The sequence below is a fragment of the Syngnathus typhle genome, linkage group LG2, assembly GCF_033458585.1.
Source record: "Syngnathus typhle isolate RoL2023-S1 ecotype Sweden linkage group LG2, RoL_Styp_1.0, whole genome shotgun sequence".
Taxonomy (NCBI): Eukaryota; Metazoa; Chordata; class Actinopteri; order Syngnathiformes; family Syngnathidae; genus Syngnathus; species Syngnathus typhle.
In genome coordinates this window covers 16,384,070-16,406,198 of record NC_083739.1, presented here as the reverse complement: position 1 = coordinate 16,406,198, position 22,129 = coordinate 16,384,070, and positions in this window count along the sequence as shown.

The following is a 22,129-nucleotide window of genomic DNA, read 5'->3' as shown; positions in this document are numbered from 1 at the left end:
GTCCTGTTTCGTGTAATTGAAGTGAAGTGAGGAAAAAAAACTAGCGTGACAATTGTAGATAGAAATAAACACTTGCATGGGGAAGATGTCGACAATGAACTGCATGCTATAGCTATTAGGCGTCTTCCAAATGAAGATACAAATCTTGTCTGTCTTTCAACATACGTGCACAAATTGGATATTCCTGTCAATCCAAGTATGACGTCACCATAATATAACGATTGGATACGTATAGATGCATGCTGCTTATGACACCAACTAAGGCTCTGGTAACACTGACATCTTTGTAGTTATTTACATGCAATTTGGACGTCTGCACAAACAGGTTGATTGTGTTTAATCAGTGTATACACAGCCGTATCAGACATGTGTCACATGGAATTAACAGACAGAACTAAGTGTAAAACTACATCAATTGAAAGATATTACTTTATCAGTGGTTCCATTCTCTCTGGAGATTAACGTGCTCTTTTATTACAGTAAGCATGAAGGTGGACGTTCAAATCAACACGGATCGGGCATGACTTAAGTACAGAAATATGTTTAGCATGAAACTTCCGAGCAACATCCGAACGTCAGTGATTGGTGCGTCATTTTTAAAGCAGTATTTTGAGGTTAAACGAGAACGCTGAACGGCAACGTTAGCTACCGGCAAAATCCGAATGCTAAAGGCAAAAGAATGATAAATCGGCTCATATTTCATAATAGACAAACTAAACAAAATCGCTCAAAGATTTTGGGGTGTCATACCTACCGCAAGAAATGGTCGATGGTGTCCGTTTCAGCGGCGTAGATGGAAAAAAAGATGTAAACAAAACAAGCGTAGACGTAGCGTGCAATTTTAGACTGCCACTACTTGCCTCTGTAGCAGTATGATTTCCGGCTACCACTTAAAAAATAAAGGCATTCGGTACACTACATGTTCTGAAGTCTTATCATGCTCTCCATATTCAGCGTTAATTTTGTTGTACTTACGCCATCGTTTTCTCTTTTCGTCACCGTTACAACACAAACAACTGCTGCAGCTCGCAGTCCTGCAACTGAACAGAGAACGCCATCTCCTAGACCACTAGAGGGCAGCAGAGGCATTTGACGAACTGCAACTCAACAAATGTTGCGTGCACAGCGATCAGTCCATGCTGTACTCTCACCTCTCGCCCAATATCAGCTGGAACCCTACCTAATGAGGACAAGCGCTATGGAAAAGGAATGGATATTTGCACAACGTCTGGTTGCCTTTTCTGGGTGTGAAAAGCCCTCTGTTTCTTCAGGCGTGTCTTCATGCAGTGATAATATACAAGTCTGTATTTTGATACAGACCTTTTTGACCTCCAGTCTCCCAGACCTCCCTTTGGACTTATGAATAAAAAGAAACAAAGCTTGAGCTCTCAGTGCTGTGGATCTTTGATGCAATCTTGTAAGTGAACTGATGGTCCTAGGCTGGCCATGACGCTCAAACCAAAGGTGAAAGATCAGAAATGTTAGACAAAACATGGCTACTTGTTAGTGCTGCACCAGGCAGGAGGTGCGGGTTAAAGTTTATTCACAAGATAGTCCCAGGAAGAGAGTGACAGATTTTTGTCACCTTGAAGACCACAAAAATGTCTTCATTGTCTCTGCACAACCATGTACAGACTAAATTATTTTCAATACCAAAATGTATTTTCGGAATGAGAGCAGTACCAATTTCCAATTGTTGTTGTGGTTATGAAGCATTTCTACTGTTGTTTTCATATTTCCCATTGCTATTGCAGGGTTACATGTAAATCCTTCAAAACTTTATCTCATCTCTGTGCCAGACCAGTCTCGCACCACAAAAATGGCCGAGCAGAGCCAATTTGAACACCCAACACATGTGACTCGTTGCCTTTTGATCATGTAGCCGGCTGGATAGATGTAAGATATACTACATAAAACATATTGTGTGGTATTTGATGGTATGTCTGTGACAGGTCAACTACGTTTGAAGTTGTTTGTGTGAAAACAAAACACAGGAGATACAGTTATCTCATCAATATTTTAGTCATGCACCAACCTTTCTGGCAGTTATTACAGTTGATTGTTGTTACGTGAGGACTGGAAGAGCAAGGCGGGGCCAAATGCAAATGTCTGCCTGTTGGAGCTATTTGTGTTTATCACATGCGACGTGTCGATTTGTGGCTGGATGCTTTGAGATGTTTGACCAACTTTGTGGCTTTGTGTGCAATTTAAAATGAGAAGAATTGGACTAGAGGTCAGGCATGTTCATGCATTATTATGGATTATTATTATTATTATGAAGCGTTACCAATGAGAAAAATGTTTTGCTTAAAGTCAATTAAGGCTTTCATAGACAAATGCAATTCAACGTGCATTAAAAAAGACCAACAGAGCAGATTAACAAGATGTAAAATGAAGGTTTCGAAAATGCATTTAAACAATTATAATGGTTAAAAGAAGAGCCAAATTATAACTGCACTATATGAAGGCTGTAAAAATGACATTATGGATAAATTTACAATTTAGAATAAAAAGGACATGCATCTTGGGAAAATTATGAAAATCTTCAGACTATTTTGTAGCATAACAGCTCGATGTCGTTTCATTGTGCCGGTGTACTTTTACTTGTCATGCAAACATACACACATTTGGCATAGTGCAGGCACTTACACACATGCAAACAGCCATCCATCATTTTGACACACACACACACACACACACACACACACACACACACACACACACACACACACACACACACACACACACACACACACACACACACACACACACACACACACACACACACACACACACACACACACACACACACACACACACACACACACACACACACACACACACACACACACACACACACACACACACACCACAATCATGTTTTCCCCCCCCACTTAGACAATCTTCTCACGAGAGTGTATAATGCAGGAGTGACAAACTCATTTTTGACGCCGGCCGCATTGTAGTCATAGCTTCTTTCGGAGGGCCATTATGACTGTACCCAATCCAAGTAAATGTATGAGCACCTCATATTATATACAGTAAAAGCTACAAAACAAACTGACAAATAACTCGTTTTCAAATCAGACGAATAAAAACTGGTCAAATATTTTTTAAAAAAAGAAGATATTATTAAAAGTGAAGACAATTTGCAATTGTAGTAACGACACGAATTTGATGCACAATTTGTCTACGCCCGCCACGTGGCGGGCCGTATCTGGCCCCCGGGCCTTGCGTTTGATCTGTGGTAGAATGGAAGAGTCCATTAGTGTTAAGTAGGGGGGGGGGGGGGGGGTAGTCTATATTTTACAGCCTCGCTTGTTCCAAAAACAGAACAGCGCTGTCCCAATGAGAGCTTTTAACGATATCATCACTACACTTGATGATATAGAGCTTTGTGACTTGGTCATTTCAAAAGTAGCTCGGAAGCTGAAAAAACTTGGGCAGCCCTGGGAAAAAGAAAGTTGTTACGGAAGCATGAAGGAAGGTGTGGTTCATTTCGTCAACAGATCCTATTTGTGACAAAGTTATTTTGGTCCAGCCTAGTATTTTATTTGACGATTTTATTTCATCTAATTGTATTCGTTTTATTCATATAGTTCATTTTAATCAGTAATTAACTGTGAATACTAGGTTGGTTCGATCGTGTATGAGCAGGTGTGTGTAATCAAATGCCTGGCTGTCTCCATTTTAAGCATTGAAACGCATGAGGTAAGAACAAATAAGTTTACTACCAACAATTGTAATAATATAGAGAGTGTAACAATAAACAACTTTATTAAATGATATAATAAACTATTGTCGTACTAATATTGGTTGTATTGTAGTAATTGTTCACGTTCGCGCGTATTTTAGCGCTAACTTAGCGTTCGGGGCAAAACGACGTAGTTTTAGCTTGTAGCATAACCTACCATACTTAGCGATTTTCTTTCTAAACCGCTTTACAAATGTATGGAAATGGTGTGTACTGTTAGAATAATTTGTCGACTTACCCCTAAATATGGTAAAACTTAAAGGTACGTATGTCTCGTGAGAAATGTGTTTATCTCGTCTATTTGAAATTATGATATGCAGTATTGCTTCGTTTTCAATTCGTTGATATTCATACTGTATTTTGGTGTCTTTGACTGCCCAAAAGTGTTGATAACCAGCTGGAATGTTAATATTGCCGTATTGTGGCCGAGTTTGAGAGTTTAAACGTTTTAGAGAAGTAATGTTAAGTCTAATTTCATATTATTATGTTGTTGTATACTTCTGTTTTAATACTACAGATCATGTTTTAATTACGGCTATATTCTTTCATACTTTCATACTTCCTTAATTACGGATATATACTTAAATACTTCCTTTCTTTTTACTTTTACTTTTAACTAATGCTAACAAACCTAAATCAATGTTGAAGTCGTTATAACTCCAATATAATACCAATATTTGAACACAAACTTTACAGTAACACGTGTAGGCAAAAACTATAACAATACTTACGGGCATATATTATGTTTAATAATAAATGATTGAAGATTAGTGGCTCAGCTCTTTGTATTTTACTGAAGCATGAAATCTTTATGTACAAACTGTTTTTCTGTAATTCTTTACATTCTTTTCAATTATGCTATTACTTTAGGTTTTTATAAAGTAAAAAACAAACAAAATAAACTATTATTCTTTTGTCATTGTTTTTTTAGGGGGGCTGCGCCAATTACATTTGCCTTCATTTCAATGGTGTACTGTAAATTCCATGTGTGTTCATTTGGAGTTCCGAAATCAGAATACTTGAGGAGAACAGCAAACAAGTAAGTCATTATCACTCATTTACAGAGGTCACACTTTACGACAATATTTTAGCATCTCCCGGATGTTTTAGGGTTACTTTGCAGCAACACTTGTAGGCAGAGAATATAACAATACTCACGAGCATAGTATATTATGTATACTAAAAACTGATTGAAGCATGAAATGATGATGTACAAATTGTTTTTCTGTAATTCTTATCATTCTTTTCAATTATGCTATTACTGTTGAATTTTATAAAGTAAAAAACAAACCAAATAAACTATTCTTCTTTTGTCATTGTTTTTTTTTTTAAGGGGGCTGCGCCAATTGCATTTGCCTTCATTTTAATGGTGTACTGTAAGTTCCATGTGTGTTCATTTGGAGTTTCTAAAATTACGTCAGGCATTATGATCTGATTACTTGAGGAGAACAGAAAACAAGTAAGTCATTATCACTCATTTACAAAGGTCACACTTTATGACAAGTATTTTAGCATCTCCCGGATGTTTTAGTTTTGTCTAAGCTTAATTGTATAACATACAATGCTAACAAACCTAGATCAATGTTGGAGTCGTTTCAGCTCCAATATTTGAACACAAACTTTGCAGCAACACTTGTAGGCAGAAAATATAGCAATACTAATGGGCATATGTATCATGTGTACTAAAAACTGATTGAAGGTTAGTGGCTCAACTCTTTGTATTATACGGAAGCATGAAATCATGATGTACAAACTGTTTTTATGTAATTCTTTACATTCTTTTCAATTATGCTATTACCTTAGGTTTTTATAAAGTAAAAAAAAACAAAGAAAAAACGTTTTTCTTTTGTCATTGTTTTTTTTTTTTTAGGGGGCTGCGTCAATTGCATTTGCCTTCATTTCATTGGTGTACTGTAAATTCCATGTTTGGAGTTTCGAAAATTATGTCAGCCATTATGATCTGAATACTTGAGGAGAACAGCAAACAAGTACCGTATTTTCCGCCCTATAAGGCGCACCTAAAAACCTAAAATTTTCTCAAAAACCAACAGTGCGCCTTATAGTCCGGTGCGCCTTATATATGGACCAAATTCCTAAATTCAAACTGGCCCGAAGTATTGTGTCATGAAATCAACCATAAGTGGCCCGCTGAAGACTATGAATCATGACTCAAAAAGACTATGGATCATTATTTTATAGGGGTGTAACGATACATCGATACACATCGATTAATCGATATAATGCTCTACAATTTATTGGCATCGATGCTAAAGGTAAACATCGATTTATATCGCCGTGTTTGACCTCGGACATTAGACGCGACTTTATTTTGAAATCCAGTTCATTGTTGCTCGCTTCCTCTTTCCGGAAGCAGGGAGCAGTGCGCGGCGTTGTTGTGTTGTGAGCAGAGCAGGCACGTGAAAGGAGGGGGAGTCGACAACTAGTACGCGGCTCCTGGGCTGGTGCTATGGCTAGTGTCCAAAAAGACGAGGAAATTTGCTCCTCTTTAGGCTTCAAGTCATTCGTTTGGAAGCACTTTGGATTCCAAAGAAAAGATGGCTCAACGGACAAGACACGTGCAGTTTGTAAATCCTGCCATGCGGGGATCAAATATTCAGGGAGCACAAATCTCGCCGCACATTTAAAGAAAAAACACGACATCAAAGTTCAGTGTTAAAGTAAGCAATTTGTATACTACAATACTCTTGTAATTTCCTAAATAAAGAGTTTGCAGTACCTTGTTGATTTTGCGTATGAATTGTTATAAATCAGGATATTGTTCTATATTTTTTATTAAAAAAAAAAAATCGATCGTAGAGCACTATATCGCGATGTATCGTGAATGAATCGCAGCAGGCTTTAAGATATCGGCAAATATCGTATCGCAGTTCTTTATATCGATATTATATCGTATCGTGACAAAACCCGCGATTTACACCCCTATTATTTTATGATTATAAAGTAATTTGTTCCGTCTGAAGTTGAAATAAAAAAGATAAAATGGAGAATGATTTGATTTGGATTAAAAATCTGACATGATGCATTAATGGTGCGCCTTATAGTCCGGTGCGCCTTATATAAGGATAAAGTTTTAAAATGGGCCATTCATTGAAGGTGCGCCTTATAGTCCGGTGCGCCTTATAGGCCGGAAAATACGCTAAGTCATTATCACTCATTTACAAGGGGCACACTTTATGACAAGAATTTTAGCATCTCCCAGATGTTTTAGTTTTGTCTGAGCTTAATGCTAACATACAATGCTAACAAACCTAGATCAATGCTGCAGTCGTTATAGTTCCAATATTTGAACACAAACTTTGGAGCAACACTTGTAGGCAGAAAATATAGCAATACTCATGGGCATATATTATGTGTACTAAAAACTGATTGAAGGTTAGTGGCTCAACTCTTTGTATTATACTGAAGCATAAAATCATGATGTACAAACTGTTTTCTCTGTAATTCTTTACATTCTTTTCAATTATGGTATTACTGTAGGTTTTTATAAAGTAAAAAACAAACAAAAAAATGTTTTTTTTGTCATTGTTCTTTTTAGGGGGCTGCGCCAATTGCATTTGCCTTCATTTCACTAGTGTGCTGTAAATTCCATGTGTGTTCATTTGGAGTTCCGAAAATTACGTCAGCCATTATGATCTGAATACTTGAGAACAGCAAACAAGTAAGTCATTATCACTTGTTTAGAGGTCACACTTACCGACAGATATTTTAGCATCTCCCGATGTTTTAGTTTTGTCTGAGCTTCATGCTAACATACAATGGCTAGATTAACTGTTGCAGTCGTTATAAGACCAATTTTTGAACACAAACTTTTGCAGCAACACATAACACATAACATAAGCAGAAAATATAACAATACTCACGCGCATATATTATGTATTAGTGGCTCAACTATTTTGGTGGCTGAAAACTACCCAATACAGATTTGCGACACAGTATGTGTAGAAAAGGTGATGAATCGCAAAGGGTTGGTTAGCTTGATGCTAACGCATTATGGAAAACACCATCGGACAGACTAACACAACTAGTCTGTCATGTGGGCTGCATCTGGTTGAAACCGCCTGCCTGCCCTCTCACTGCCCTGCCCTGCCCTCTCTCACTGCCCTGCCCTGGCCTCTCACTGCCTTGGCCTGGCCTCTCACTGGCCTGGCCTGGCCTCCTCTCACTGGCCTGGCCGTGGCCTCTACACTGGCCTGGCTTGGCCCTCTCACTGGCCTGGCCTGGCCTGGCCTCTCACTGGCCTGGCCTGGCCTGGCCTGGCCTCTCACTGGCCTGGCCTGGCCTGGCCTCTCACTGGCCTGGCCCTGGCCTGGCCTCTCACTGGCCTGGCCTGGCCTGGCCTCATCACTGGACCTGGCCTGGCCTGGCCTGGCCTCTCACTGGCTCTGGCCTGGCCTCATCACTGGCCTGGGCCTGGCCTGCGCTGGCCTCTCACTGGCCTGGCCTGGCCTCTCACTGGCCTGGCCTGAGCCTGGCCTCTGCCTGGCCTCTCACTGGCCTGGCCTCTCACTGAGCCTGGCCTCGCTCACTGGCCTGGCCTCTCACTGGCCTGGCCTGGCTCTTCTCACTGGCCTGGCCTGGCTCTCTCACTGGCCTGGCTCTGGCCTCTCACTGGCCGCTGGCCTGGCCTGGCCTCTCACTGGCCTGGCCTGGCCTGGCTTCTTACTGGCCTGCCCTGGCCTGGCTTCTCACTGGCCTGGCCTGGCCTGGCCTGGCCTCTCACTGGCCCTGGCCTCACGCCTCTCACTGGCCTCTCACTGGCCTGTGCCTGGGTAAATCTATGACTGCCATGACCTGGATGATGCCATCATTCCTTGCCTGCCTAGCACCCGTCTCTCTCTTTTATTTTTCTCATGTTGTCTTCCCGTCCACTGGCTCCCCACAAAAACAGCGCATACATTTCAAGATCCTTGTCACCACATACAAGAGCCCTAAAACAACCTTGTCCCCTCCCCCCCACCTGGCTGAACTCCTGCACCGCTATACCCCCACCCGCTGACTCCGCTCTGCTTACACAGCCTTGCTCAAATAGCGGATGCACCTTGGATGCGCCTTGGAGTGACGCTGGCGACCGCTCTTAGCCCATGCGCCTTGAATGTGCCTTGAATGCTCCTTGAATGTACTGAACGACACCGGGACCGCCTTGGATGCGCCTCGGATGCGCCTCTGATGGGCTAGGACGACGCTGGAACACCCTTGGTTGTGCTTAAACGACCGCCTTGCATGCGCCTTGCATGCGCCTGGATGCTGGGATTGCCCTGTTTGCGCCTGATCGACGCCTGGACCGCCTTGGATGTGCCTTAAATGCGCTTTGGATGCGTCTGGACAACGCTGAAACCGCCTTGGATGCGCCTGGATGAGACTGGGACAGCCTTGATTGCGCATGGAAATCCCCGGGACCGCCTTTGATGCGCCTGGACAACACTGGGACCGCCTTGGATGCGCTTGTACGCGCTTGTAGGCGCTTGGACGATGTCGGGACCGCCTTGGATGCGCCTGGACGACACCGGGACCGCCTTGAATGCGCCTGGTTGACGCCAGGACTGCCTTGGATGCGTCTGGACGACTCCGGGACCACCTTGTATGCGCCTGGACGACGCCGGGACTGCCTTGGATGCGACTTGGATGCGAATAGACGATGCCAGGACCACCTTGGATGGGCCTGGATGATGCCTGGATCACCTTAGATGCACCTTGGATGCGACTGGACGATGCTGGGACCGCCTTAGATGCTTCTTGGATGCGCTAGGGATGCGCCTGGACGACACTGGGACAGCCTTGGATGTGCCATGGACGCGCCTGGACGACGCCGGGACCGCTTTGGATGCACCTGGACGACGCCGGGACTGTCTTGGATTTGGCTGGACGATGCCGGGACCACCTTGCTTGCGCCCCGACGATGCCAGGACTGCTTTAAGTGCGCCTTGGCGCCGCCTAAACAAAACCTGGATGATGGCGGGACCGCCTTGGATGCGCTTTGGATGCGTCTGGACAACGCTGAAACCGCCTTGCATGCGCCTGGATGAGACTGGGACAGCCTTTAATGCGCATGGAAAACCCCGGGACCGCCTTTGATGCGCCCGGATAACGCTGGGACCGCCTTGGATGCGCTTGTACGCGCTTGGACGCGCTTGGACGATGTCGGGACTGCCTTGGATGCGCCTGGACGACGCCGGGACCGCCTTGAATGCGCCTGCACAATGCCGAGACTGCCTTCAATGCGCCTGAATGACGCTCTGGACAATGCCGGGACCGCCTTGGATGCGCCTGAACAAGGCCTGGACAACCTCGGGCGACTGAAGAAGGCCCGGACGGCCTTGTATATGCCTGGACGACGACGGGACAGCCTTGCATGCGCCTTGGATGTGCCTTGCATGCGGCTAGCATGGGCCCTGTGTGCCTTGCGTGCGCCTTGCGTGCGCCTTGCGTGCGCTTGGATGCTGGGATGGCCTTGTTTGTGCCTGTGCGACGCCTGGACTGCCTTGGACGTGCCTTGTATGCATCTTGGATGCACCTTGAATACGCCTGGACGATGCCCTGACCGCCTTGAATGTGCCTTGAATGCGCCTTGGATGCGCTTGGATGACGCCTGGACTGCCTTGGCTGTGCCTGGACAACGCTGAACTTCCTTCAATGCGCCTGGAAAACGGCACGACCGCCTTGGGTGCGCGTGGATGGCGCTGGAACTTTCTTGGATGTGCTTGGACCTCCTTGGATGCGCCTTAAATGCGCTTGGACGATGCCGGGACCTTCTTTGCTGCTCCTCGGATGCGTCTGGATGACGCCGGGACCGTCTTGGATGCGCTCGTACGACACGGGACTTCCTTAGATGCTCTGGGACTGCCTTGGATGTGCCTGGACGATGTCAGGGCCGCCTTGAATGCGCCTTGGATTTGTCTGGGCAATGCTGGGACTGCTTTGGATGGGCCTGGATGACGCCGGGACCGCCTTGGGCTTCTGGACGATGCTGGGCCTTCCTTGGATGCACCTCGGATGTTCTTTGGTGTCGCCTTGGATGCGCCTTGAATGCGCTTTGGCTGTGCCTTGACGAAACAGGGACGGCTCTGGGTGCGCCTGGACGAGGCCGGGACCGCCTTAGTTGCGCCTGGACAATGGCGTGACCTCTGCGTCGTCACCTTAGCGTGGTGGAGGGTGTTGTGTGTCCCAATGATCCTCGGAGCCATGTCTGGCGATTCAAGCCCCTGTTAGGGTCACCCATGGCAAAAGGGTCCTAGGTGAGGGGCCACTCAAAGCATCTCTCAAAAAAACCCTTAAGATGAAAAATGTACCTGGACTCAGATTTCCCTCGCCGGGACGCGGGTCTCCAGGCCCCCCCACTAGAGCCAGGCCTGGAGGTGGGGCTCGAAGGCGAGCGTCTGGTGGCCGGGCCTTCATCCCTGGGGCCCGGCTGGGCACAGCCCAAAAAGGAAACGTGGGTCCCCCTTCCCATCAGCTCACCATCTGTGGAAGGGGCCAAAGGGGCCGGGTGCAAGGCAGGGACCTTGGCTGTCTGATCCCCGGCTGCAGAAGCCGGCTCTTGGGGCGTGGAATGTCACCTCTGGCTGGAATGGAGCTCGAGCTGGTATGCGAGGAAAAAAAGTTTTGACTACACATAGTTGGACTTGCTTCCACACATAGTTTGAATTCGGGTGCAAGCCCTCTCGAGAGGGTCTGGACTCTCTTCCGCACGGTCGCGCACGGTGAGAGGCGTCGAGCAAGGGTGGGTAAACCTATTGCCCCACCAGCTGGGCGCCTGCACAATGCGGTTCACCCCGGTGAATGAGAGGGTAGCCTCCCTCCGCCTTCGGGTGGGGGAATGGGTCCTGACTGGTGTTTGGGTCTATGCACCAAACAGCACGTCAGAGTACCCACCCTTTTTCTGAATTCCTTGGAAGAAGTGCTGGAGAGTGCTCCTTCTGGGGACTCCATTATTCTACTGGGTGACTTCAATGCTCACGTGGGCAATGACAGTGAGACCTGGAAGGGTGTGATTGGGACGAATGGCCCCCCGAATTTGAACCTGAGTGGTGTTCTATTATTGGACTTCTGTGGTCAACATGGATTGTCAATTGTGAACACCATGTTCAAACATAAGGGTGTCCATGTGTGCACTTAGCACCGGACACCCTAGGCTGCAGATCGATAATTGACTTTGTAGTCATGTCATCAGATTTGCGGCCGCATGTTTTGGACACTCGGGTGAAGAGAGCGGCGGAGCTGTCAACTGATCACACCTAGTGGTGGGTTGGCTCCGATGGTGGGTAAAGATGCCCGTCCGACCTGGCAAGTCCAAATGTACTGTGAGGGTCTGCAGGGAACGTCTGGCAGAATCCCCTGTCAAGCTGAAGAAGGAGTCCTATCGGGCCGTTTTGGCCTGCGGGACTCCGGAGGCAGCCTACAGGTACTGGATGGCTTCGACGGTTGCTGAAGTAAAATATCCGGGCGTGGGAGGAGTTTGGCAAGGCCATGGAGAACAACTTCCGGACAGCTTCGAGGACATTCTCGTCCACTATCCGGCGTCTCAGGAAGGGGAAGCAGTGCGGCGTCAACACTGTTTACAGTGGAGATGGCGTGCTGCTGCCCTCGACTCGGGATGTCGTTAGTTGGTGGGGAGAATACTTTGAAGTCTTCTTCAATTCCACTGACATGGCTTCCATTGTGGAAGTAGGGCCTGGAGACTTTGAGACGGACTCCCCAATTTCTGAGGTCGAAGTAACTGAGGTAGTTGAAAAACTCCTCGGTGGCAAAGCCCCGGGGTGGATGCGATATGCCCAGAGTTTTTAAAGGCTCTGGATGTTGCGGGGCTGTCATGGCTGACACGCCTTTGCAACTTTGCGTGGACATCAGGCACGGTGCCTCTGGATTGGAAGACTCGGTTGGTGATTCTCTTCTAAGAAGGGGAACTGGAGGGTGTGTTCCAATTACAGGGGAACCACACTCCTCAGCCTCCCTGGTAAGCTCTATTCAGAGGTGCTGGAGAGGGTTCGTCTGGAGGTCGAACTTCGAATTCAGGAGAAGATATATGGCTTTCGTTCTGGCTGTGGAACAGTGGTACAGCTCTACACCCTCGGCAGAATCCTCAAGGAGGCATGGGAGTTTGCTCAACCAATCCACATGTGTTTTATGGACTTGAAGAAGGCTCAGGAAGTTCTTTGTAGGGTGCTTCGGGAGTATGGGGTGCCAAGCCAACTGATAAGGGCGGTTCAGTCCCTGTATCACCGATGCCAGAGTTTGGTCCGCATTTCCGGCGGTAAGTCGGATTTGTTCCCAGTGAGGGTCGGACTCTGCCAAGGCTGTCCTCTGTCACAGATTCTGTTCATAACTTTTATGGACAGAATTTCTAGGCGCAGCCGAGCCGTTGAGGGTGTCCGGTTTTGGGAACTCAGCATTGCTTCTCTGTTTTTTGCAGACAATTTGGTGCTGTTTGCTTCTTGAAGCAGTTATCGCCAGCTCTCACTGGAGCCAAGTGTGAAGCAGTTGGGATGAGAATCAGCACTTCCAAATTCTAATCCGTGGTCATTGGTCGGAAAAGGGTGGAATGCCCTCTCCGGATCAGAGATGAAATTCTGCCCCAAGTGGAGGAGTTGAAGTAACTTGGGTTCTTGCTAACTAAAGCTGCTGCCTCCGCAACCCGACCCTGAATAACCTTAAATAGCCTTGGATGCGCCTGAATGAGGTAAGGGCCGGCCTGGATGTTTCAGGACCAGCTTGGATGCACCTGGACGACGCCAGGATTGCCTTGGATGCGCCTTGCATGCACCTGGACGACGGCGTGACCACCTTGTATGCGCCAAGGATGTGTCTTAGATGCGCCTGGATGACGCCAGGACCGCCTTGGATGCGCCTGGATGACGCCGGGACTGCCTAGGATGCGCCCTGGATGCGCCCCGGATGTGCCTTGGATGGGCTTGGACAATGCTAGAACCACCTTGGATGCGCCTGGACGACGCCAAGACCGCCTTGGATGACGCCTGGACGACGCCTGAATGATGCCTGGACGACACCGGGACCGCCTTGGATGCACCTTGGATGAACGCACCTTGGATGCATGCGCCTTGGATGCGCATTGGGTGCACCTGGACGACGCCAGGACTGCCTTGGATGCGCCTTGGATGTGCCTGGGCAACGCCGGGACCGCCTTGAATGCACCTGGACGATGGCGGGACCGCCTTGGATGCGACTGGACGACGGCGGGACTGCCTTGGATGGGCCTTGGGTGCCCGTTGGATGTGGTTTTGATGTTCTTTGACGACGCCAGGACGGCCTTGGATGCGCTTGGACGCTGGGACTGCCTTGTTTCTGCCTGGACGACGCCGGGACTCCCATGCACCTTGGATGCGCCTTGGATTCGCCTTCGATGCACCTGGACGACGCCGGGACCGCTTTGGATGCGCCTGGACGACGCCGGGACTACCTTGCATGCGCCTTGGATGCGCCTGGACCGCCTTGAATGCGCCTGGACAACGCCTCAACGACGATGGAATGCGCCTAGGATGCGCCTTGGATGCATCTTCAATGCGCCTTGGATGCGCCTTGGATGTTTTTAGATGACGCCAGGACCGTCTTGGATGAGCCTGGACGACGCCGGGACCGCCTTGGATGCGCATGGATGACTGCGGGACCGGTTTGGATGCGTCTTGGATGCACCTGGACGACGCTGGGACCACCTTGGATGCGCTAGGATGACGCTGGAACCCCCTTGGTTGTGCCTGGACAACTGCCTTGGATGCGCCTTGCATGCCCCTGGATGCTGGTATCATCTTGGTTGCGCCTGGACGACGCCTGGACGACCGCCTTGGATGCGCTAGGAAGACGCTGGAACCCTCTTGGTTGTGCCTGGACGACTGCCTTGGATGCGCCGTGCATGCGCCTGGTTGCTGGTATCATCTTGTTTGCGTCTGGACGAAGCTTGGGTGCTCCTTGGATGCTCCTTGGATGCTCATGGACAACCATGCATGCGCCTTGGATGTGTGTGGACAACGCTGGGACCGCCATGGATGCGCCTGGTTGACCCCAGGACTGCCTTGGATGCGTCTGGATGACTCCGGGACGGCCTTGTATGCGCCTGGACAACGCCGTGGCTGCCTTGGATGCACCTTGGATGTGCCTTGGATGTGCATGAACGACGCCAGGATCACCTCGGATGCGCCTGGATGTGCTTTGGTGTCGCCTTGTGTGCGCCTTGAATGCGCTTTGGATGTGCCCTGATGACACAGGTACTGCTCTGGGTGCGCCTGGACGACCCCGGGACCGCCTTTGATGTGCCTGGACAACACTGGGACCGTCTTGGATGCACTTGGACGCGCTTGGACGATGTCGGGACCGCCTGGAATGCACCTGCACAATGCCGAGACCGTCTTCAATGCGCCTGAATAACGCTGGTACCACCTTGAATGTTGGACGACGCAGGGACCGCCTTGGATGCGCCTGGACAATGCCGGGACCACCTTGGATGCGCCTGAACGACGCCTGGACAACCTTGGGCGACTGAAGGAGGCCCGGACTGCCTTGTATATGCCTGGACGACGACGGGACAGCTTTGCATGCGCCTTGGATGTGCCTTGCATGCGACTAGCATGGGCCCTGCATGCGCCTAGCGTGCGCTTTGCATGCGCCTTGCGTGCGCCTTACATGTGCCTTGCGTGCGCCTGGATGCTGGGATCGCCTTGTTTGTGTCTGTGCGACGCCTGGACAGCCTTGGACGTGCCTTGGATGCATCTTGGATGCACCTTGAATACGCCTGGACGATGCCCTGACCGCCTTGAATGCGCCTTGAATGTGCCTTGAATGCGCCTTGGATAGGCTTGGATGAAGCCTGGACTGCCTTGGATGTGCCTGGACAACGCTGAACTTCCTTCAATGCGCCTGGAAAACGGCACGACCGCCTTGGGTGCGCGTGGATGGCGCTGGAACTTTCTTGGATGTGCTTGGACCTCCTTGGATGCGCCTTAAATGCGCTTGGACGATGCCGGGACCTTCTTTGCTGCTCCTCGGATGCGTCTGGATGACGCCGGGACCGTCTTGGATGCGCTCGTACGACACGGGACTTCCTTAGATGCTCTGGGACTGCCTTGGATGTGCCTGGACGATGTCAGGGCCGCCTTGAATGCGCCTTGGATTTGTCTGGGCAATGCTGGGACTGCTTTGGATGGGCCTGGATGACGCCGGGACCGCCTTGGGCTTCTGGACGATGCTGGGCCTTCCTTGGATGCACCTCGGATGTTCTTTGGTGTCGCCTTGGATGCGCCTTGAATGCGCTTTGGCTGTGCCTTGACGAAACAGGGACGGCTCTGGGTGCGCCTGGACGAGGCCGGGACCGCCTTAGTTGCGCCTGGACAATGGCGTGACCTCTGCGTCGTCACCTTAGCGTGGTGGAGGGTGTTGTGTGTCCCAATGATCCTCGGAGCCATGTCTGGCGATTCAAGCCCCTGTTAGGGTCACCCATGGCAAAAGGGTCCTAGGTGAGGGGCCACTCAAAGCATCTCTCAAAAAAACCCTTAAGATGAAAAATGTACCTGGACTCAGATTTCCCTCGCCGGGACGCGGGTCTCCAGGCCCCCCCACTAGAGCCAGGCCTGGAGGTGGGGCTCGAAGGCGAGCGTCTGGTGGCCGGGCCTTCATCCCTGGGGCCCGGCTGGGCACAGCCCAAAAAGGAAACGTGGGTCCCCCTTCCCATCAGCTCACCATCTGTGGAAGGGGCCAAAGGGGCCGGGTGCAAGGCAGGGACCTTGGCTGTCTGATCCCCGGCTGCAGAAGCCGGCTCTTGGGGCGTGGAATGTCACCTCTGGCTGGAATGGAGCTCGAGCTGGTATGCGAGGAAAAAAAGTTTTGACTACACATAGTTGGACTTGCTTCCACACATAGTTTGAATTCGGGTGCAAGCCCTCTCGAGAGGGTCTGGACTCTCTTCCGCACGGTCGCGCACGGTGAGAGGCGTCGAGCAAGGGTGGGTAAACCTATTGCCCCACCAGCTGGGCGCCTGCACAATGCGGTTCACCCCGGTGAATGAGAGGGTAGCCTCCCTCCGCCTTCGGGTGGGGGAATGGGTCCTGACTGGTGTTTGGGTCTATGCACCAAACAGCACCTCAGAGTACCCACCCTTTTTCTGAATTCCTTGGAAGAAGTGCTGGAGAGTGCTCCTTCTGGGGACTCCATTATTCTACTGGGTGACTTCAATGCTCACGTGGGCAATGACAGTGAGACCTGGAAGGGTGTGATTGGGACGAATGGCCCCCCGAATTTGAACCTGAGTGGTGTTCTATTATTGGACTTCTGTGGTCAACATGGATTGTCAATTGTGAACACCATGTTCAAACATAAGGGTGTCCATGTGTGCACTTAGCACCGGACACCCTAGGCTGCAGATCGATAATTGACTTTGTAGTCATGTCATCAGATTTGCGGCCGCATGTTTTGGACACTCGGGTGAAGAGAGCGGCGGAGCTGTCAACTGATCACACCTAGTGGTGGGTTGGCTCCGATGGTGGGTAAAGATGCCCGTCCGACCTGGCAAGTCCAAATGTACTGTGAGGGTCTGCAGGGAACGTCTGGCAGAATCCCCTGTCAAGCTGAAGAAGGAGTCCTATCGGGCCGTTTTGGCCTGCGGGACTCCGGAGGCAGCCTACAGGTACTGGATGGCTTCGACGGTTGCTGAAGTAAAATATCCGGGCGTGGGAGGAGTTTGGCAAGGCCATGGAGAACAACTTCCGGACAGCTTCGAGGACATTCTCGTCCACTATCCGGCGTCTCAGGAAGGGGAAGCAGTGCGGCGTCAACACTGTTTACAGTGGAGATGGCGTGCTGCTGCCCTCGACTCGGGATGTCGTTAGTTGGTGGGGAGAATACTTTGAAGTCTTCTTCAATTCCACTGACATGGCTTCCATTGTGGAAGTAGGGCCTGGAGACTTTGAGACGGACTCCCCAATTTCTGAGGTCGAAGTAACTGAGGTAGTTGAAAAACTCCTCGGTGGCAAAGCCCCGGGGGTGGATGCGATATGCCCAGAGTTTTTAAAGGCTCTGGATGTTGCGGGGCTGTCATGGCTGACACGCCTTTGCAACTTTGCGTGGACATCAGGCACGGTGCCTCTGGATTGGAAGACTCGGTTGTGATTCTCTTCTAAGAAGGGGAACTGGAGGGTGTGTTCCAATTACAGGGGAACCACACTCCTCAGCCTCCCTGGTAAGCTCTATTCAGAGGTGCTGGAGAGGGTTCGTCTGGAGGTCGAACTTCGAATTCAGGAGAAGATATATGGCTTTCGTTCTGGCTGTGGAACAGTGGTACAGCTCTACACCCTCGGCAGAATCCTCAAGGAGGCATGGGAGTTTGCTCAACCAATCCACATGTGTTTTATGGACTTGAAGAAGGCTCAGGAAGTTCTTTGTAGGGTGCCTCGGGAGTATGGGGTGCCAAGCCAACTGATAAGGGCGGTTCAGTCCCTGTATCACCGATGCCAGAGTTTGGTCCGCATTTCCGGCGGTAAGTCGGATTTGTTCCCAGTGAGGGTCGGACTCTGCCAAGGCTGTCCTCTGTCACAGATTCTGTTCATAACTTTTATGGACAGAATTTCTAGGCGCAGCCGAGCCGTTGAGGGTGTCCGGTTTTGGGAACTCAGCATTGCTTCTCTGCTTTTTGCAGACAATTTGGTGCTGTTTGCTTCTTGAAGCAGTTATCGCCAGCTCTCACTGGAGCCAAGTGTGAAGCAGTTGGGATGAGAATCAGCACTTCCAAATTCTAATCCGTGGTCATTGGTCGGAAAAGGGTGGAATGCCCTCTCCGGATCAGAGATGAAATTCTGCCCCAAGTGGAGGAGTTGAAGTAACTTGGGTTCTTGCTAACTAAAGCTGCTGCCTCCGCAACCCGACCCTGAATAACCTTAAATAGCCTTGGATGCGCCTGAATGAGGTAAGGGCCGGCCTGGATGTTTCAGGACCAGCTTGGATGCACCTGGACGACGCCAGGATTGCCTTGGATGCGCCTTGCATGCACCTGGACGACGGCGTGACCACCTTGTATGCGCCAAGGATGTGTCTTAGATGCGCCTGGATGACGCCAGGACCGCCTTGGATGCGCCTGGATGACGCCGGGACTGCCTAGGATGCGCCCTGGATGCGCCCCGGATGTGCCTTGGATGGGCTTGGACAATGCTAGAACCACCTTGGATGCGCCTGGACGACGCCAAGACCGCCTTGGATGACGCCTGGACGACGCCTGAATGATGCCTGGACGACACCAGGACCGCCTTGGATGCACCTTGGATGAACGCACCTTGGATGCATGCGCCTTGGATGCGCATTGGGTGCACCTGGACGACGCCAGGACTGCCTTGGATGCGCCTTGGATGTGCCTGGGCAACGCCGGGACCGCCTTGAATGCACCTGGACGATGGCGGGACCGCCTTGGATGCGACTGGACGACGGCGGGACTGCCTTGGATGGGCCTTGGGTGCCCGTTGGATGTGGTTTTGATGTTCTTTGACGACGCCAGGACGGCCTTGGATGCGCTTGGACGCTGGGACTGCCTTGTTTCTGCCTGGACGACGCCGGGACTCCCATGCACCTTGGATGCGCCTTGGATTCGCCTTCGATGCACCTGGACGACGCCGGGACCGCTTTGGATGCGCCTGGACGACGCCGGGACTACCTTGCATGCGCCTTGGATGCGCCTGGACCGCCTTGAATGCGCCTGGACAACGCCTCAACGACGATGGAATGCGCCTAGGATGCGCCTTGGATGCATCTTCAATGCGCCTTGGATGCGCCTTGGATGTTTTTAGATGACGCCAGGACCGTCTTGGATGAGCCTGGACGACGCCGGGACCGCCTTGGATGCGCATGGATGACTGCGGGACCGGTTTGGATGCGTCTTGGATGCACCTGGACGACGCTGGGACCACCTTGGATGCGCTAGGATGACGCTGGAACCCCCTTGGTTGTGCCTGGACAACTGCCTTGGATGCGCCTTGCATGCCCCTGGATGCTGGTATCATCTTGGTTGCGCCTGGACGACGCCTGGACGACCGCCTTGGATGCGCTAGGAAGACGCTGGAACCCTCTTGGTTGTGCCTGGACGACTGCCTTGGATGCGCCGTGCATGCGCCTGGTTGCTGGTATCATCTTGTTTGCGTCTGGACGAAGCTTGGGTGCTCCTTGGATGCTCCTTGGATGCTCATGGACAACCATGCATGCGCCTTGGATGTGTGTGGACAACGCTGGGACCGCCATGGATGCGCCTGGTTGACCCCAGGACTGCCTTGGATGCGTCTGGATGACTCCGGGACGGCCTTGTATGCGCCTGGACAACGCCGTGGCTGCCTTGGATGCACCTTGGATGTGCCTTGGATGTGCATGAACGACGCCAGGATCACCTCGGATGCGCCTGGATGTGCTTTGGTGTCGCCTTGTGTGCGCCTTGAATGCGCTTTGGATGTGCCCTGATGACACAGGTACTGCTCTGGGTGCGCCTGGACGACCCCGGGACCGCCTTTGATGTGCCTGGACAACACTGGGACCGTCTTGGATGCACTTGGACGCGCTTGGACGATGTCGGGACCGCCTGGAATGCACCTGCACAATGCCGAGACCGTCTTCAATGCGCCTGAATAACGCTGGTACCACCTTGAATGTTGGACGACGCAGGGACCGCCTTGGATGCGCCTGGACAATGCCGGGACCACCTTGGATGCGCCTGAACGACGCCTGGACAACCTTGGGCGACTGAAGGAGGCCCGGACTGCCTTGTATATGCCTGGACGACGACGGGACAGCTTTGCATGCGCCTTGGATGTGCCTTGCATGCGACTAGCATGGGCCCTGCATGCGCCTAGCGTGCGCTTTGCATGCGCCTTGCGTGCGCCTTACATGTGCCTTGCGTGCGCCTGGATGCTGGGATCGCCTTGTTTGTGTCTGTGCGACGCCTGGACAGCCTTGGACGTGCCTTGGATGCATCTTGGATGCACCTTGAATACGCCTGGACGATGCCCTGACCGCCTTGAATGCGCCTTGAATGTGCCTTGAATGCGCCTTGGATAGGCTTGGATGAAGCCTGGACTGCCTTGGATGTGCCTGGACAACGCTGAACTTCCTTCAATGCGCCTGGAAAACGGCACGACCGCCTTGGGTGCGCGTGGATGGCGCTGGAACTTTCTTGGATGTGCTTGGACCTCCTTGGATGCGCCTTAAATGCGCTTGGACGATGCCGGGACCTTCTTTGCTGCTCCTCGGATGCGTCTGGATGACGCCGGGACCGTCTTGGATGCGCTCGTACGACACGGGACTTCCTTAGATGCTCTGGGACTGCCTTGGATGTGCCTGGACGATGTCAGGGCCGCCTTGAATGCGCCTTGGATTTGTCTGGGCAATGCTGGGACTGCTTTGGATGGGCCTGGATGACGCCGGGACCGCCTTGGGCTTCTGGACGATGCTGGGCCTTCCTTGGATGCACCTCGGATGTTCTTTGGTGTTGCCTTGGATGCGCCTTGAATGCGCTTTGGCTGTGCCTTGACGAAACAGGGACGGCTCTGGGTGCGCCTGGACGAGGCCGGGACCGCCTTAGTTGCGCCTGGACAATGGCGTGACCTCTGCGTCGTCACCTTAGCGTGGTGGAGGGTGTTGTGTGTCCCAATGATCCTCGGAGCCATGTCTGGCGATTCAAGCCCCTGTTAGGGTCACCCATGGCAAAAGGGTCCTAGGTGAGGGGCCACTCAAAGCATCTCTCAAAAAAACCCTTAAGATGAAAAATGTACCTGGACTCAGATTTCCCTCGCCGGGACGCGGGTCTCCAGGCCCCCCCACTAGAGCCAGGCCTGGAGGTGGGGCTCGAAGGCGAGCGTCTGGTGGCCGGGCCTTCATCCCTGGGGCCCGGCTGGGCACAGCCCAAAAAGGAAACGTGGGTCCCCCTTCCCATCAGCTCACCATCTGTGGAAGGGGCCAAAGGGGCCGGGTGCAAGGCAGGGACCTTGGCTGTCTGATCCCCGGCTGCAGAAGCCGGCTCTTGGGGCGTGGAATGTCACCTCTGGCTGGAATGGAGCTCGAGCTGGTATGCGAGGAAAAAAAGTTTTGACTACACATAGTTGGACTTGCTTCCACACATAGTTTGAATTCGGGTGCAAGCCCTCTCGAGAGGGTCTGGACTCTCTTCCGCACGGTCGCGCACGGTGAGAGGCGTCGAGCAAGGGTGGGTAAACCTATTGCCCCACCAGCTGGGCGCCTGCACAATGCGGTTCACCCCGGTGAATGAGAGGGTAGCCTCCCTCCGCCTTCGGGTGGGGGAATGGGTCCTGACTGGTGTTTGGGTCTATGCACCAAACAGCACGTCAGAGTACCCACCCTTTTTCTGAATTCCTTGGAAGAAGTGCTGGA